The 18559-nt window shown below is 42.5% G+C and overlaps 1 protein-coding gene and 1 long non-coding RNA gene across 3 annotated transcripts in view; one reads left to right on the top strand and one right to left on the bottom strand.

The window, feature by feature from the left end:
- Positions 1-2240, bottom strand: part of LOC113457222 — a 10201-nt gene extending 7961 nt beyond the window's left edge. The window contains exon 1 of the long non-coding RNA XR_003377850.1: positions 1984-2240. This is a non-coding gene — a long non-coding RNA (uncharacterized LOC113457222). The remainder of the gene's footprint in view (positions 1-1983) is intronic.
- Tet2 (tet methylcytosine dioxygenase 2) overlaps positions 1315-18559 on the top strand; it is an 83848-nt gene continuing 66603 nt past the window's right edge. For both annotated transcript variants that reach the window (XM_005357312.2, XM_026784031.1), the window contains exon 1: positions 1315-1687. The gene's annotated coding sequence lies outside the window, so the exon portion shown is untranslated. The remainder of the gene's footprint in view (positions 1688-18559) is intronic.

The raw sequence follows: 18559 nt of genomic DNA, 5'->3' as shown, positions 1-18559 counted from the left end.
GTGTGTGTGTGTGTGTGTGTGTGTGTGTGTGTGTGTGTGTGAGAGAGAGAGAGAGAGAGAGAGAGAGAGAGAGAGAGAGAGAGAGAGAGAGAGTTGTGTATTTATGGGTGCACACCACCACAGAGGACTACATTTTGTAATTTCTGTTACCTTTACACAGGTCGTGGGAATCCAGCTAATGTCTATAGGCTTGCAATGCAAGCACCTTTGCCCTATAGGTAAGTTCCCATTCATTACTCTTCCTTTTGAGTTGACTGACTGTGTGCCAAGGCTGACCCAGGACTCCCTGGCTCAAATGATTCTACTCTCATCAACCTCAGGAGTAACTGTGACTACAGGTAGGCTCTTTTCTGAAGAAATCACACACACACACACACACACACACACACACACACACACAATGGGCAATATAATGATGTTAAGGTTGACTTAAGATTGTTGTGATCGCAACTGTTCCTATAGAAAATGTTCCCAAATTACCTACTTAAAACTTTAATTTCAGTGATGTGAAAACTTAATAGATGTGAGGGTGGTGTGTGTGTGTGTGTGTGTGTGTGTGTGTGTGTGTGTGTGTTCTCTAAACTACTGTCTCATGACTTCTATGAATTTGTCTTGCGCTCACTTTCAAAAGTTAATGGTTACCCAAAGGAGTATTTAAAAGGTAAGTAAAAGGACTCAGCAAGAGAAGAGAAAACTGTCCAGAGAAGAGCTGGGGTGCACAAGCCTTGAACTTCAGGGAAAACTGAGCACTGCGTGTTCGGAATTCAGCTTCCCACAGGCGGTTTCTTCATGACTTAACTGTACGAGTGGAAATTTGTGCAAAATAGAGGAACTTACGGGGCCGACTTGAGCATGAGAAACTGCAGGCTAATTTCTTTTGAGTGACAAGTAGGGGCTCAGAGACACAACTCCTCTTGGCTCGGCGAGACTGCCCCCTCGGCACGGCCCACGTGGCCAAAGTAAACAGAAGGTGGGCCTGGGCGGGGAGAACCCCGGCGCCGCCGATTTGCAGCCTTTGGAGTCTTTAAAGCACGGGCCCCTCGAGCTTTCTGGGCATGGTCTTGGAGAAATGGGGAGCGGCTTGGCTGGGCGACAGGGAAGGGAGGGTGGCAGGGCGTGGGGGAGAGTGGGGAGCGGTCCGGTGCCGTGCTGGGAGCGAGAGCCCGGGGTCAGGGGCCTCCCCGGAGCGCGCGGGAGGGAGCAAGAGTTTCCAAGTGCGCACCGGGCTCGCGGGGGACAGGGGCGCCGGGGACAGAGGCGCGGGTGTGCAGCCAGCGAGCTGGGGGCCGCGGGGAGCCCGGGGGCGGAGCGGAAAAGAGGAGGCCCCGAGCCCCCGGGAGGGAGCGAGCGTCTAGCCCCGGTCCCGCGTCCCCGCGAACGAGCGAGCGCACAGCCGGGACCCTGCCGCGCCCGCCCCCGCGAACGAGCGAGAGAGCGAGCGCACAGCCCGCGCCCGCGCCCGCGCCGCTCGCATGCCAGTCACGTCCGCCCCCTCGGCGGCTGCCCGAGAGCCGGCCCCGGCGAGCCGGGAGAACAGACGTCAAACTGCCTTATGAATATTGATGCGGAGGCGAGGCTGCTTTCGTAGAGGAGCAGAAGGAAGCAAGATGGCTGCCCTGTAGGATTTGTTAGAAAGGAGACCCGGCTGCGACGGCGGCGGACTGCGAGGCTGAGGGACCAGAACCAGGTCAGAGCGCTGCTGGCCGCGCCTGTCTCTCTCTCGCTCTCTTTCTCTCCTCGCTCTTTTCGGCAGCGGAACTGTCCCTTTCCAACCTTCCTCGCTTTCTCTCGGCCTTGCGGGGACTGTCATGTCACCCACAAATACCAAGAGGGAAGAGGGAAGCCTCACAAATTACTGGAGCTTCTTCAACATGGCTGACAAATATAGTTTTAATTTAGCACCCCCCTCCCTCCTGCAACCTGCACTTCTGGGGTCCCTTCTTCCTACTAATGTGTGCCCCCCTCCTTACCCAGAAAACTTACCTTTGAACCTCCCACCAGCCGCCGGCCTTTCAGTCTCAGGAAAGTGAGTATTTTCTTGGGGCTGCCTTTTGGAAAGAGCTCATTTTTGGGGATCACCACTTTTCTTTTTGATCCTCGTCCCCCCTGACCTTAGTATAAGTCAATCGAGTCCCTCCTTTACCCTCAGACACCCCGGAAAGAACACTGACCCGGTGTTTTTGACTCTTTTCTCTCCGGTAGTGTTTGTTTGGGTCCTGTTCTGGGTTTGTATCTCCGGTTTCCAGCACGTTTGTCCCCCCGTGGACGACTACACTAGACAAATGTCACCGTGAGTGGATTCGGGATCCACTACGTGGAGTTTTTTTTTCTTTTTCTTTTCCTTTCTTTTTTTCCCCCTCCTGAGTCCGCGCGTTTTGTTAGTGGCGCTGAGTGAGAGAGGAAAGAATAGTTTCTCCGCGCCCCCAAAGAAGACCAGAACCCACTTTTCTCAAGGTTCACAAGCCCTGCGTGGGCTGTACCTCCCAGTTTAAGAAATGTGTGTAAGAGAATCTGTGCAAATCTGTGTGTTGGCTTTGTGCTGCCCCCGAATCAGCTTCGTTCTGTTCCCCGGTAAGTGACAGGCACACACAAAGGCAGGCGCAGGCCGAGGGAGGGGGCGGGAGAAGCGTTCCGAGTTGGAGAAGACAAGGTCAGGGGCGCCCAAAGAAATGAAACCCAATCCCGGCGAGGATCTCTAACAGTCCCATCCCAAATTGTCTTAACTCTGGCCCTCGCTCTTTTCTCGTGGTCTTTCACCACCTCCCCTCCCCACACGCCTCACTCACATCCTGATTCTCTCCACCAGAACTGCTTGCGTAGGGTTAGAAGGCTAATGGGGTTTCTATGGAGAGTTTTCTACTATGGCCAGACCAAGTGTGGCCTGGGCAGACTCCTGGGAAGGTCGAGTTAAAAAGACGTTCTACTAGCGGGTTAATGCCTTCATGATAGACTTTTGAGTGCTTTGAGAGATTTTTCTTTCTCCCGTTTAATGATTTGGAATTGAAATCGGTTGGTTTGGGGTTTTGTTTTGTTTTTCCCAAGTTGTTTGCTTAAAATTTAGGGAAATGTTTTGGTTGGTGTTTGCCTATCAGGGGGAGCAGAATACTTCCGTGGACTTACAAAACAATCACAAGTCACACACAGTACTTTTGTTCTAATTAAGGATTATACTGACAAAATTCATACACAGAAATACTCATAAGAATAAGATTGTATGTTAGGGAAAGTTGGGATTCATGGGGAAAATATATTGGTTTGATTTAAGTCTGTGGGTATTGTTGCCTGGCTAATGAAATCGTTGCATTTGCATTTTAATGATAAGTTGAAATAATGAAAAGGAGTTAAATTCATCTGTTTCTCTGTGTGTGCCATAATGCATTTTGAATACAGTACAAATTACAACACAAATATTAATTTTTTAAAATGTTATTAGGCAGTAGAGTGTTTCTAAAGGATGGGGGTTAAACTTAAGATTGGGGGGGGGGAATCGATTTAACTGCAAGGGAGAGGGAAAGGCACTTCTCTGCACCAATCAAATCTCCAAACCTAATCACCCTGAGTAATTCACTTCACAAGTCTTTCTGTTTTGGTTTTCAGTAACATGGTTAAGCTTGCTTTAAGCTTGCTCCTAGGGGCTCATCCACATGACCAGAAGGAAGAGACATTACTCATCCCCAGAAACACTTCATTGGTTCTGATTTGCCCTAAAGTAATAAAGAAAACACAGAGTTTTTTTTTTTTTGTCTTATTGTTGGTTGAGAAAACTATGGTCAATTAATTATGCCAGCAATCTAGAATTCCAAAAGAGTAATTTGTTTGACTAGTAGACTAGTGTGTTGTGACTTCTTTGGGGGCAAATTTTGTGATCTTTTGTGTCCTCAAACTACTTAAGAGTATTTGCCATCCTAATAAATAAAAATATTCTAGTTGGCTTACTTTTTTTTTTGTTGTCATAGAGGCCTACTCTTTCCTGTCATGAAACTTAGCATCTTGTTATTTTGTGCACTTGGTTTGATGCTGAAAAGAGTTGCTTAATTATTGTTATTTTAAAAGTGAAAATCTGTATATTATTGAACACTGTATAAAAATAACACTTTCTCATTTCTTAGAGAAACTATTCAAGCCAACACAGGATGAAGAGTCTCCAATAACCTTACATACATTATGTGTGGTACCACCTAGGTATTCTAAAAGATCTTAAGAGCCAGTTGTCTTAGTTGATTTTACTTTAGGAAAAAAATATTAAACAACAACAAGATTGGTAGATTTTACAAAATACATTGTTTTGTCGTCTATTTGTATATGGAACTAATGAATAACTTGGAATGAGACTTTGCTGTGCTTAAATTCACTTCTTTGTCAAATAGTTTTAAGGCTTTCAGTAGATTTATTGTTGCTTCGGTCTGTGCCAGGAACCGGGGGATGGTATGGTTTCCAGGTGGCAGCATATGGCCCTGAATCCTGGCATTGCCATCACTTCCAGAGCAAGTGTGCACACCTGCTTTGAGCTTCTTATGATGACTTCCACGCCCTGATTGGCTGCTGTGTGTGTGTTTCATCTTGGTTTCACTTGTCAAAGCTAGAAATTCCCTATCAATTACTCTGAGCTCCACCCAGACCCTGCTGTAAGCCAAGTGCCTCTATTTTCTTGTTTGCCAGCTTCATTTGGAAACCCTTCTCATGAATCATAGACACATCTGAAAGAAAGTCCATTTTCCATCATTACCTAAGCAAATTAGTCAACTTTTATGAAATCATCAAATGAAGTACCTTAGAAAATGTTTGAGCTGAGTATGGTGTGTCAAGTCTGGAATCTTAGCATTTGGCAGGCTGAAACAGGAAGATTGCTAAAAATTTTGAACCAGTTTAGGCTATAGAATGAAACATCTCAAAAAAAGGTGATAATATTTGATATGAAATGTCAATATTTTAGAATATCTGGTGTTTTATATTAGATCTGATTACAGAAATGCTATAATTGCTTCTAACTTTTCAATTTTAGCAATTGCTGTTTTGGGGGTATGAGTGTTTCCTTGCATGTATGCATGTGCCCTGTGTGTAGGCTCGGTGCCTTTGGGCACCAGAAGAGGATATCGAATTCCCTGCTTCTGGGGTTAGGTAGTTGTGAGCTGCTATGTGGGTGCTTTTTGGAACCCAGATCCTCTGCCAAGAACAGTGAGTGTTCTTAACTACTGAGCCATCTCTCCATCTCCAAATTTCATAATCTTATATAGCTTAGTGCTAGAAGACACGATATAATGGTTTTCTTGAATGGGATAGCATTGATTCATTAAAAACATACTTTTTTGAGGATTATGTCACCACTGACTAGTAATTCCTGGGGGCAGCAACAGTACCAAACTCAGCAGCAGGAAATGTTTCCTAAGCCAACTTTACAGTTGGAGCCTTCATTGTGGGAGAGTCCAGTTGCCAAGCAGAGCTGGTGGTTATCCTGGAAACTGTGCTAAAGAACACAACCACAGTGTCTGTTGCCAAACACACAGTATTTCCATGGGTCTAGTGCTCTGGTTTCTATTACACTTTACTGCCAAACCCAGTGAATACGGTGACATTATTGAATGAGGCTATGTAGTACCTCTGTTGGCGTATGTAGGGAGCTAGCAGGGGAGGAAGTACAATCAGAGCATGTGTATCATGACGACCACAAGCAGGAAGAAATGTGTACCCTGTACACTTGCTCATTCCCAACCGTATTCTGACTATAGAATGGCCATTGCAGAAAATTCCAGGCTTAAGAAAATAAAAAAAAAAATATGAGTCTAAATTGTCCTTTCCAATGTAGTGAATTTTCACTTCTGACTTTCTCCTATTTCCTGTAAAAGGTATTTAAGGGGTTGGAAAGATAGCTCAGCAGTTGAGAACTCTTTGCTCAATCATGAGGACTGGAGTTTGAATCTTAGTCCCCATGTTGGGTGGCTTACGAACGCCTTTACCTACAGATCCAAGGATTCCAACACCCTACTTCAACCTCTGCAGACACTTGGACACACACATAAAAATAAGTAAATCTTAAGCTGGACATGGTGGTGCACACCTTTATTTTGTTTATTTTTTATATGTATTTGTCTACATATATTGCACTATGTCCCTGCAGTGCCAGAAGGGGGCCAGAAGAGGGCATCGGCAAATCCCTTGGAACTGGTGCTTAATCCACTAAGTCAATGCTGGGAACTGTGTCCAGGTCCTGGAAGAGCAGTGCTCTTAACTTCTGGACCATCTCTTAGGCTCTGGTTTGAGACAGGTCTTGCTATGGAGCCTTGAATGGCCTGGTGATTACTGTGTAACTCCAGGCTGGCCCAGACTTGCTGCAGTACTCTTGACTCTGTCTCTGATTGCTGAGGTTACACGGTGCCGTATCATGCCTAAAAACCTAGAACATGGCGCTTTGTGCTCACTAAAGATTGTTGCTCAAAACCGATGTGAAATCACACTCTAAATAGTCTGAGAATTAAAATTAGAGATAACTAAACTGGGCTGAAGCATTTCTGAGAGATAATTTAGGGCATAAATTTGTTGTTGTACCCAAAATACTGCAAATGTTTCTTTTAAATTAGATTTCTTTTTGTCTGTTGAGAACTTGCTGATTTCTGTATTTTTATTCACTAGTAGAAGCTAGTAAAAACATTTTTTTAAAAACTAGAACATGTGTCACCTGTAGTCAAATCACAATAGGAAAATAATGTAAGAGACCTTGGTGATGGGCATGGTGGTTGCTAGTGATGCTATTGTTCCTCAGTGTCAGTTTACAGGAAATGGAAATGGCTCCTGCCAAAGTCACCCATCTTCAGAATGGGATCTAGTGGCTTTTATTACATTTATACTGGAATTACATATTTTAATTGAAACTTTTATTCAAATAGTTGTGGAATCAATCTATGTAGTTATATGAAATAATGTAGACAGAGCCTGTGTGCACCCCCTGGTCTCCTCTGCTGATAACATTTTGCACAACTTTTGTATAGGAAGCCAATTTTGATTCAGCTCTAGCTTGTGTTGTGGGGTGTGTTTGTGTGTGTGTGTGTGTGTGTGTGTGTGTGTCTTAAGGGTCAAACTCAGGGTCTCAAACAAGCAAAGTAACCATTTTCCCACTGAGAATGGGAATTGCTTGTTTGGGCTTTGTTGTGATTTCCAGATCGAGCCATGGGCCGTACTCCAACCTGGCATCAAACTCATGGCGATCCCCCTGCCTTAGCCTATGCAGTGCTGTGATTGCAGGCATAATCTATCCCATTCAAGTCTGTCTTGTTTGTTTGTTTGTTTGTTTGTTTGTTTGTTTGTTTTTAAGACAGGGTCCTACTAAGTAGTCCAGGATGGCCTAGAACTTGGTTCTCTTCTACTTCAGCCTTCTGTGTGAGTTGGTTACAGCTGTGTGCTGCAATGCATGTCTGCTTGTCTGCCTGTCTTACTTGACTTTCTCCAGTTTGGTTTTCCTCATTCATCCCTGGGTATACTTAGTTCTATGCTATTTTATCACAGAATCCTGAGTCCAGAGAAGCTAGGCATGCTGCTGCATTGTGCATGTCTTGTACCGCTATAGTTTAGCAAAATACATCCAGTTATATAGCCTTTTGTAGTTAGTTAAGGAGGTGGAACCTAAGAAATAGTGAAAGGACTGTGTGTAAACATGGCCATCAGTGTTTAAACAGATGGATGCTGAATGTATAGTGAGATGCCAAATGAAATTTCTATATTGAATATTTTAGTAACAAATTACTCGACAATTTTTGTGTCTTATGTACTCCAAAACAGAAGGACATTAGAGACCATAGTCAGTTTCTAAAGACTGATTTTTTTTTTTCAAGACAGGATCTCACCATGTAGATCATGCTGGCTTCAGACTCAGAGAGATCCTGAGTCTGAGATGCCTCTGCCTCTCAGGTGCCAGAGCACAGTCAAGGCATTGCCACTGCACCTAGCTCCCGGTTTCTCTTAGGACTTTGAGAATCACTTTACTGACAGTAGATTTTTATAGTTCAATCATTTTAGTTTTTAGCTATTCACCACTTTTTAGTACTCTATTTTTACTTTTATGAACTTCAAAAATTTATTGTTCTCCCATGCAAAGTAGGACTATTTTTGATTTGTTGTTTTTGTATCTTACTGTGTAGCCCAGGTTGACCTATAACTTGATGTAGCACAAGATGGCCTTGGCATTCCTCTCTCTTCCCCCACCTTGAGACAGTGTCTACTTATGCTAGCCTTGAAATAAAAGTTCCTGCCTCAGCTGCCCAAGTGCTAGGATCATAAGCATGTACCAATATGCCCTATTTCACCTTGAACTCTGACTGTCAGATTGACTACATCTGTTGTTGATTTTTCAAAAAGATAAATTTTATGTGTATGAGTGTTTTGCTTGCATGTATGTCTGAGGACTATGTGTGTCTGATGTCTGTGGAGGTCAGAGGAGGGCATCAGATCTCCTGGAACTAGAGTACCAGGCAATTGGGAGGCACCATGTGGGCGCTGTGTACTGAACCTAGGTCCTCTCCAAGAGAAGCAAGGGTTCTTAACTGATGAGCCATTTCTTCGGCCCCTGTTGTTGATATTTTAAACTTAGTTTTATGAATCATTTCTGTGAAAAACAATACCTATTCAAAAGAAAACAATGCACCATGATTTTTGCTGATGTACTAGTTTCTCCAGAGAACACTTCTGTGGCCAAGCACAGGTGAAGGTATCCCAGGCAGTGCATTGGATTGTGCTACTGTGACTGTCCTGGGGTACCACAGTTTGTTCTGTGGGTACCTCAGCCACAGGAATCCTCATTGTCATGGCTTCATGGGCATTGCTAAAATATGCTTTATCAAAGCATCTGCTCTTATTACAAAATACTACACTTTGATGGAAACCATCCATGGAACTCTCAAATGTTTTTTTTTTAATTTTAGTATTTTTCTCCTGAAATTTGTGTTTTGTCTTAAAAAAACAAAACAAAACAAAAACAGTGACTTAACTAATGATAATGGAAACCAGGGGGTGTGAAATGATATCTGAGTTACTCTTCTCTCTCTCTCCCCTGTCTGTAATTAGGTCATCTAGTAGAACAAGACCTTAGGCCTCTTAAGGTAGACAGTGATGCCAGCCACAGCAGGGTTCTGTCCTCAGCGCGCTGGCCTGCTTCAGCCCCATTCCCACCACAGATGCCACCACAGATGCACTCTGTCCTCTGCACACTGGCCTGCTCCTGCCCGTTTGCTTTTCATCCGTCTGTTCTTTCTGCATGTCTCCACTGTTGCACCAAGTCCCTGAAGTTTCAGAATCTTCACATTGGCTGGAGCATGACCTCAAATTCCTTGTGCCTTTCATGACTTTTTCATTTAAAAGGCCCCCTTTTCACTGACCTGTAACTAGTAAGGATGTTGGCCTTTTGTTTGCCTTATTGCATACGTTAGAACGAGAAACCATTTCTGCAAATAAAGTGGCCAATCACCTGTCAGGTTCAGGCAAGAATCTTAAAGTGAATGTTAAGTCACTTATATTGCTATTTTAAAATTGATGAAAGGATGGTTGGAGAGATGACTCAGAAGTTAAGAGCACTGACTGCTCTTCCAGAGGACCTAGGTTCAATTCCCAGCACCCACATGACTGTGACTCCATGATACGACACCCTCACACATACGTGCAGGCAAAACACCAGTGCAAATAAAATAAACTATTAAAAAATGCACGTGACTCATTTATTTAAAAAAATTGATGAAAGAAAAACATGAGTAAATACCTTTCAGATATGAGGGAAGAAAACATCCCTCAAATTAAAAAACACTAACACATAATTTTTTTCTTTTAGACAGGTATATAGCCTTGGAAAAAAGTTCTGCCTGTCTTTTAAGTTTATTTTCTAAAGATTTCTTTTTATTATTTCATGTGTCTGCATCTGTGCACCATAAGTGTGCTTGGTGCCTGAGGAGACAGTAAGCCTCCATGTGGTTGCTGGGAATCAAACCCAGGGTCTTTGACAGCAACAAGAAAGACCCTTAACCACTGAGACAACTTCCAGCCCAAATTCTGCTCGTCACCTAAATGGTTAGTTGTGTCTTGTGACATTACATTGTGTTTAGGTTGACATTCAAGGAAGACTATTTAATTTAGAAATCACTAATTCATGAGGAAACACTTGCAGAAAACAAAGCCAGTAAACATTTCTGTGATGGCTCCCCTTACCAATGGTGTGACAGGTGATGCCCCTTAGCAATCAGTGGTAGTGGCTTGGGTTTGATTACTACTGAAAATTGATCCTTAGCTTTGGGAACTAAACTTTCTGCAACTCAAAGTCATCTCTTTCTCTTCTTAAACCATTCTTTTTTCAAGTGAAAATAATATGTGCATTATATTTTTTTCCCACATAGAATTTCAGATCATCCTACCAAGGGCATATATTTCTAGTGTTAAGAGAGATAAGACATATCATTTTTAAAATTTAAGACTTGAACTAAAGAAATGGCCATTAGGTTAGGCTCACAACCAAAATTAAAATTTAAGATTTGTTTTTATTTTATGTTTTAAGGGTTTATTTTGCATGAATATATGTGCACCGTGTGCAAGCCTGGTGCCAAGAGAGGGTGTCAGACCCGCTAGAACTTGAGTTACAGATAATCGTGAGGTGACATGTGGATGCAGGGTTGAACCCCAATCCTCTGGAAGAGCAGTCAGCGCTCTTCACTGCTGAGCCATCTCTTCGACCCCACTATATTTCATTTGGAAGTGAATTTAAACATACAGAAAAGAGTAAAGTTAAACCAAATGCTTGTTAGAGAGATTCCTTGTCATCCACATGCATGTTTTTAGGGCCGACAAAGTTTCTGTGCACAGCTGAAACTTTCAAGTGATTTTTCCCACAGGACCCTGACACTTCCACGTGCAGCAGCCCAGCTGCCTGGCGCTCTGGGTAGCTCTATTTGCAAACACTTTGGCAACCTTGGGAGGGAGGACCCTTTGTATGTCTGGAGCCAGGTACCCACCCCTTAATTAATAGTCACAAATCCCCTGTCTGGTTCTGACCTGGTCATGACCCCTAGATCAAGGTGTTTCCCTAAGGCCTGCCCAATGCAAAGTCTACTTAAGCAGAGCCAGGCCCAGCCTGTGAACAGGGTTAGGTTAATCATTTTTTGTCTCTGGTCGCTTGCCAGAGCGAGCAGGTCATGCTAGCCTTTTTGTTTGTTTGTTTTGCTAGACAATGCCTTGGTTCTGTCATTTACAGTTCCCAGTGCATCAAAGTTTGATCCACTCTTCCAAATACCTCTAAAATGATAATCAGCAATGATAAAAAAAAAATAAGTTTCTGAGAGGCGCTGAGGAGAGGGGAATCATAATCAGAATATATTGTATGGAAAAAATTATTTTCAGTTTTAAAAAAAAGAAAAGAAAAAATCATTTAGAAAAAGTTTATATTCAACTTGAGATCTTGAGGAGTGAATCCGTGATCTATCTCCTCAAAGTAGGAAGTGTGGCCAGAGAAAGTTGATGTTTCCCACCCTGGCACCCGGATCTGAAATCCACCCTTATGACTGCTACATCCCAGCATCCTCCTCGCCCAGGGGTTAACACAACAGGAATTAAGCTTTCACTGGGTGCTTAGTTCCTCCTTTCCCTAGTTGATTTCTGTGGATGTACATTTGTATTATCCATAGAGTCTCGAGTTAAACAAAACATCGTGAATTTAAATGTCTGCTCTTGTGTGTGTTTGATTGTGTTATAGTTGTAGGCAGGCTGGTTCTGCTATGTAAATTGGAAGCAAGTTGCCAGTTGTGTTTATATTTTATTCATCCCTGGTTTCCCTGCTGTCACATCCTCTGAAAGTGGAAGTTGTGTTAAGAGCTTAGATGCAGCAGGTTTGAATGACTGCTTGCTTTCTGAGACACCCTTTCACAATGTAGCTCAGGTTGTCCTGGAACTCACTATGTGAAACACACACACACACACACACACACACACACACACACACACACGTGCAAAGGCCTATGGTGTTAAGAGTGATGCCTAGATCCAGACAGCTCTGGGTTCTTCTCACTCCATCCCATGTGATTAAACACACATGTATTTAATGTTCATAGACTGTTCCAGAATTAGCTAGAAGACTAGCATTATGATGGGGGTATGGCTGCACCTCACAAACTATTTATTTAACAATCTCCTGGAATAAATTGGTACAAAATAAGAAAGCCCTGCATGTGTAGTAAACTTGGCTGTAAGAGAAGTATGGTAGATTCCTGAAGGAGCTTCACCCCTTTGTTCATTTTAGAATAGACTTACCACCTGAAAGGAAATCTTTGGAAAAAATTTGAAAAATAGTGGCAACTTTTAACTCTGACAAGGATTTTTTGTATGCGAACACTGGAGGGGAGGTAGTCCTAAAGCCAGTTAACTCTTTAATAGGTAAGTTGACAAAGTTAACTATTGTCTGCAGTACTGGAAGGAAACTGCCCTGGAGTTAGGGCTGCATTGTCTCTCATTTGAAAAGTATTTCTCGCCCAATCTTTCTGCTTGCTGTTCGACATAAGCAGTTCCTAGTGTGTGCATGGATATTTCTCAGAAGTACTGAATGCATTTGTACAGGGAAGCATTGCTTAGCAGTGGGAAGAATACAATGAGAAAACCCCTTCTTATCTGACACATTAGGCTGGCCTCAAACTTGTGGCCGTTCCCCCGCCTCACCTTCCATCATGCTGGAATAACAGGCGCGGGCCACCGTGCCAGCCTAAATCATCTGCTCCATTCATGACGGGAGAGAGAGCAAAGTGAGAGATAATTTTGCATGCAGTTTAATAACGAAGCGCTTGTGTGTATTCAACTGGATGCCAGCAAGTGTTGAACACGGGAAAGCGCTTAGCCGGGTGAGAGGCAAACATGCAGAAATAACGACACTAATAGTTTTCATTGAATAATAAACACAGTCACACGCTATGAGAACTCAAGATTGTCTGTAAACTGATTCCTGCTTGTAAAAAATCGCCAAAGAAAAATCTTCTTCCTTTCTTTGCACTTTTAATAATTCTTCTAAACAAAAGGTTTAATTCCATGGGTTTGTTTGGGATTTGCTTTTCCTTGCTTTTGTTGTGACTGTTTTGTAGGCGTAGGGCACTTTACCTCTGAGCCCTATCTTATGTTCTCAATACAGTTTCATAGTTCATGTGCAACTGTGTACATTCAATGTCTTTCCAAGTACTTATATAATTGCCTCTTGGACTTTAACCACCTCAGTTTAATTTTAAATCATGTATTAGATTTGGAACAACATAGTTCGTATCATATACAGCACTGAGCACTGTGATCAGATAGGGAAGGCTTTAGAGACACTAAGCTGTTGGTCGCATTGATCTGAGAAAGGGGAAGAACGGAAGGGAAAGTCTCTTCCCTGACATTGCTTCAGAAGTGATATTTATTTCAAATGCGGGCCATGTTAACCATTTTCTATTCTGGTGATTTCTATTTTCTCAGATTTTATATTTAAGTTATCTCATGCCATAGGAAAAAAATCTCAAGTCCTAGCTTCCCTTGTCCCCAGGTACGTATGCCTTTGCCGGGCTGTTTCATCCTTTCTAGACCTGCTTCACCATCTGTGGGATGGGAACGGCTTAACATTCTAATAATGCTGCTAAGAGGAGCTGATGAGATAGCAAATGAACCGGCCCACACTTTACTTTATAAAGTTTCTGTGGTTGAATGGATGTTGCTTTACCCTTCAAGTGTGTGTGAAACATTCATCTGTATCAGGAAGAAAATGACCTTCCTCTTTGCTTCTGTGGAGTGGGCAAGAATCGGTGTTTTGAATCCTCGCTTAGTTACTGGATAGCAATTGAGATTCATAGACTAGGCACCCGCAGACTTTCCTGGGCTGTTTTCCAATCATTACCTAGAAGGGTGATTCCTCTATTGCCTGAGTGGTCCTTAGAACTGAACTTGACATAACGTTCTCAGTATTCAGCCTGAGCAAGAATGCACAGTGAGGCACACAGTGGCGTCTGAAGAGATGGAGAACCATTTCCACTCTCGGACTGTTGCAATCAGAGACACTAGCTCCTGCTGTTACCTGTTTGTGAGTGACATCTACTATTCTTATTGGTTACATGGAAATACGCTTGTCTTTAGAAATATTAAATGATAGCATGCATGGTGAGAAAACCAGTATCATTAAGGAGTGTGTGGGGTGGGTGGCAACTCACACCTGTATTCCAGCACTTGGTAGGTACAGTCAGGAAGATTTACAAGGAAGTCAAGGTCATTTGATGGAGGATTTGAGGCCAGCCTCTGTCCTTCGGGTGCTAGGATTAAGGGTATGTACCAACACACCAAGCATCTGGGTTTGTTATTCTTGTTGTTATGTGGCCCAGGCTACCCTAAAACTTGCTAGAGATTGGAGGGGGACTTTGAACCTCTGATACTCTTGATTTCAAGTGTAGAAGTATGTTTTTGCTGGATGGTAGTGGCACATGCCTTTAATCCTAGCCACTTGGAGAGGCAGAGGCAGGAGGATCTCTGTGAATTCGAGGTCAGCCCGGTCTACAGAGCAAGTTCCAGGACAGCCAGAACTAAGCAGAAAAAGCCATCTTGAAAAAAATAAAGTATGACTTTTATTCTTCTTCCTTACCATAGAACATTGAATTTTTAAAATTAAACAATGCCATATTGACCTCCCTGACCCTGTCCCAGTATGTAAGATGTGAAACCCATGTATTTCTCATATCCATTTATTTTCTTCCCTCCCTTCTACCATAAAAAGTTTCTATATTTGTTTACATAACGTGTAAGGGAAAGTATGTCACCAGCCCCCAATTTTCTGTTTTCTAAGCTATTTTTCCTTATTGTAAATTCATAACTTCTATATTTTCAGGGCAGCGGATATAGCTCATACACCTGCAAGCATAATAAGCAAGACTTGCTTCAGTTTGACCCAAGAAACACAAAAGAAAAACTGATATTGTAGTGTGCATTTATAGCTAGTTTTCTTGTGTTTTGTTTCTCATTACGATCTGAAAATAGTACATCCCTTAGTGCCATGGTTGTGATGTCCAGAACTCAGCACACAGTGTGGTAAATGTGCACAGCAGGAAAAAGCAATCCTGACACAGAATTCAGCTTGCTTTCGGGTGTAATGTGTTAAGCTCAATTTAAGTAAATTTTGTTTTCTTATATTCTTGAAATTCCTTAAACTTCTCAAGTTTTCCTATCAACGTTCATTTCTTTTCTTGAAAATTCGAGTTGCCTTTTCTGTTCTTTTTGAAATAGTTGTCTCTATTCATGAGTGTGTGTCTGTGTGTGGGTCTACGCATTGGAGTGCTCATGGGGGTCAGAGGCTTTGGATAGATAGGAAGTGTATTTTCATAGGTCTCATCTTCTCTTGTAACACAGATTCGGTTCAGCATTGTCCTCCTTGGGCTCACTCACAGTTCACTCTCATATTCACTTTTTCACATAGTCCACACCTCTAAGTCTCGTGGGAGCTCAAGAGATCCTGGGAGTGCATAGGCTGTTGACAGTGCTTTGCATTTCCCTGCATGTTTTAAAAACTCATTTGGAGTAAGTTGAAATTTTATTTTTTAGAGACAGAGTCTTACTGTGTAGTGCAAGCTGCTCTCAAATTCGAGATCCTCCTGCCTTAGACTGCCAAATAGGGGCTGGAGACATGCACTACCACACCTGGAAGTTTGGAACCATTTTCACTGCAAATTTAGGAGACACGGGTAGACTACTAACCATCTGGTATTGCTTATGCAATCTCTGATGTCAACATTTTAAACATCCAACTGCATCTTACGAAACTTAACTCTTTAACTCCAGAATCTCACTCCAACGTATTTAGGCCTAACTTAAAATATTCTTTACACTGTGATCATGTACAGTAGTCTTCTTGTTGTTTTTCCAGGCAGGGTCTCACTGTGTAGTTTACAGAGATTTGCCTTTCTGTGCCTCTCCACAAATGTTGGGATTACCCCGGCTCTATATAATCTTAAAACAGGAACTTTCACTCATTTCAAGAAATTTTTCTTCTGTTATCACTTTCTTTACCTACCTATTTTTCTTATCTTCCTGTAATTTCTACTAATTGTGCATTAACACCCCACCCCCTACCCCCAAGTTGAATCTTCCTGTTTGTTAAAGTTTTCACACTGTACACTGATTTCAAAAGTATCCATGCAGCTCATGCACGTGAGATTGGGTTTACAGATAGATGCAGTACAACACAATTTCCCAGGAGGGGCTCGAGCAAAGGAGACATTTGTATCTAAAGTACTCTTCACAATGGCAACTCTGTTCTTTTAAGATGTCCTTAGAATGTTACAGTATTCCATCATATGCTTAAAAGGTCTTAGCAATGGCTTCAAAATATGCATCTGATTCACAACATCACATGTTTGAGTTTTATATAAGCAGAGGGGAGGTCAGGTCTCTTGCAAAATGAACACTGCTGAGATCACCAGTTGATTCCTGCCTTCCAAGGCTGTGTCTACTAATTTTGGGGCTAGGAGAGATGGCAGTCTCTGGTATCTCTTGGCATCCACTCATAGACAAGATATGTATCTTTCAGCCAGCTTGTCCTTGTCATTAGCAAGCAGTCCTTACTGGATATGGTGGTGCACACCTTTAATCCCAGCACTTGGGAGGCAGAGGCAGGTGTATCTCTGAGTTTTAGGTCAGTCTGATCTACATAGTGAGTTGCAGGATAGCCAGAAATACATAGTGTGACCCCTGTCTTCAGTGAGGCAGTCACTGAGTCACTGGATCTAGAGACTGTTAAGAGCACATTTGCTTTTCCATAGGACCCGGCTTCAGTTCCCAGAATCCACATGGCACATAGCAGCTTACAACTATCTATAATGCCAGTTCTAGCAGGTCAGATGTATTTTTCTGGCCTCCAAGCGTACACACACACGTAGCTCATAGACATAGATGAAGATAAAACACTCATACATATTAAATAAAATAAATAAATCTAAAAAATCCTTTTATTTTGTTTTAGATATTTTCTTCTTATTTATTATTACTTTATCTCACATGTATGAGTATTTTCCTACATGTATATAGGTGCAACACATGTCTGCCTGGGGCTAGCAGAGGCCAGAAGAGAGACTGGATCTCTTAGAAATGGAGTTACAGACAGTTGTAAGTAGTCATATAGTGCTGGGAATTAAACTCAGGAATGAGAGCCAGTGCTCATAATTGCTGAAACATCTCTTAAAGTGTCACAGAATACTGTTTTGTTTGATTTTGTGTGACATATTTTTGTCTACATAGCCCTGGCTGTCCTGGAACTCACTGTGTAGATCAGTCTGTGCTCAAACATAGAGAGATCCACCTGCTTCTGCCTCCCAAGTGGTGAGACTAAAGGTGTGTGCCATTTTTTAACATCATTCAAAATACTTTTTTTTTTTTTTTTTTTGCCATGGGTGATAATGTCAGTACTACATAGGCAGAGCGGGTAGATCTCTGTGAGTTCCAGGCCAGCCTGCTCTATACAGAGAATTCTAGTCAACCAGGGCATGAAACTACAGTTTTAGGGAGAGGAAGAAAAAATAATTTTTAAAAGATAAAAATAATCAAAAATCAGTAAAAACTTGACTTTATATATCCCTATGATTATTTGTAGTTACAAAGTTGGGGAGAAGTTGGTGTTTTGGTTTTTTAGTTTTTAAAAATGACTAAGACTGCCTGCTTGCAGTCTGTCGTGTAGGAAATGGAGAAGTCACTACTCTACCCCAATGACAAGTAAAACATTGAATAAGATGAAAACCAACAGTTCTCAGTTCTGTGGAAAGGAGATCAGAGGAAACCATAGCCCCAGTACTCAGGAGAGGCAGGCAGATACAGAGAAGTGGAGCTTGTCTGGGCAATCCACAGGAAGAACTCTCTGGAACTATTGTCAGAATTGGGCAGTTATTGACTTGCTGGAAGCTTAGTGTTGCTAAGGAATGCAGACTCTTGGATCATCCAGTTGGTGGGAGACCCCAGGCCCCTCCAACTGGATAGTGTTGTACATCGCTACGGGAGGGGTAAGAGGTCATTTTGAAATATGCCAGAGAATTTCACTAGACTTTCAAGGCCTGACTTCAAGACACTATTTAACAAAGCCTAAATATCTGGATTTTTTTTTTTTTTCTTTTTGAGGCTAGGCGCCACTGTGTAGTCCTGGACTGGACTTGAATTCACAAAGATGCAGCCCTTCCAACCCTGCCCAGTGCTGGGATTAAAGGTGTCACCACCTGAGCAATTTCTATAATTTTATCAGATTCTAACGTAACCTTAACCTGGAGAAAAGAGCTACCCAACTGCAGATCACTCAAGACAACCAATCCCACCCAGCAGAGGAGGTAATGCGAACAACACGGTGAGGTTCACACTGCAAGGTACAGGCCCACGAAAGGACCAACTGGTCAGAGGAGGGCAGAGCCTTGCACTCCTGTTGCTGCAGAGATTTCTGAAAATGTCTGTGTTGAGCATTATCAAAGTTCTGTTGAGAGCAGTTCTTTTTACTGAGAATGTGTGTGTGTGTGTGTGTGTGTCTGTGTGTGTGTGTGTGTGTGTGTGTGTGTGTGTGTGATTCAAC

Source organism: Microtus ochrogaster, chromosome 21 (assembly GCF_000317375.1).
Source record: "Microtus ochrogaster isolate Prairie Vole_2 chromosome 21, MicOch1.0, whole genome shotgun sequence".
NCBI classification, from domain to species: Eukaryota; Metazoa; Chordata; class Mammalia; order Rodentia; family Cricetidae; genus Microtus; species Microtus ochrogaster.
The sequence above is the reverse complement of the archived record's forward strand: the minus strand, read 5'-3'. Positions and strand labels throughout refer to the sequence as shown.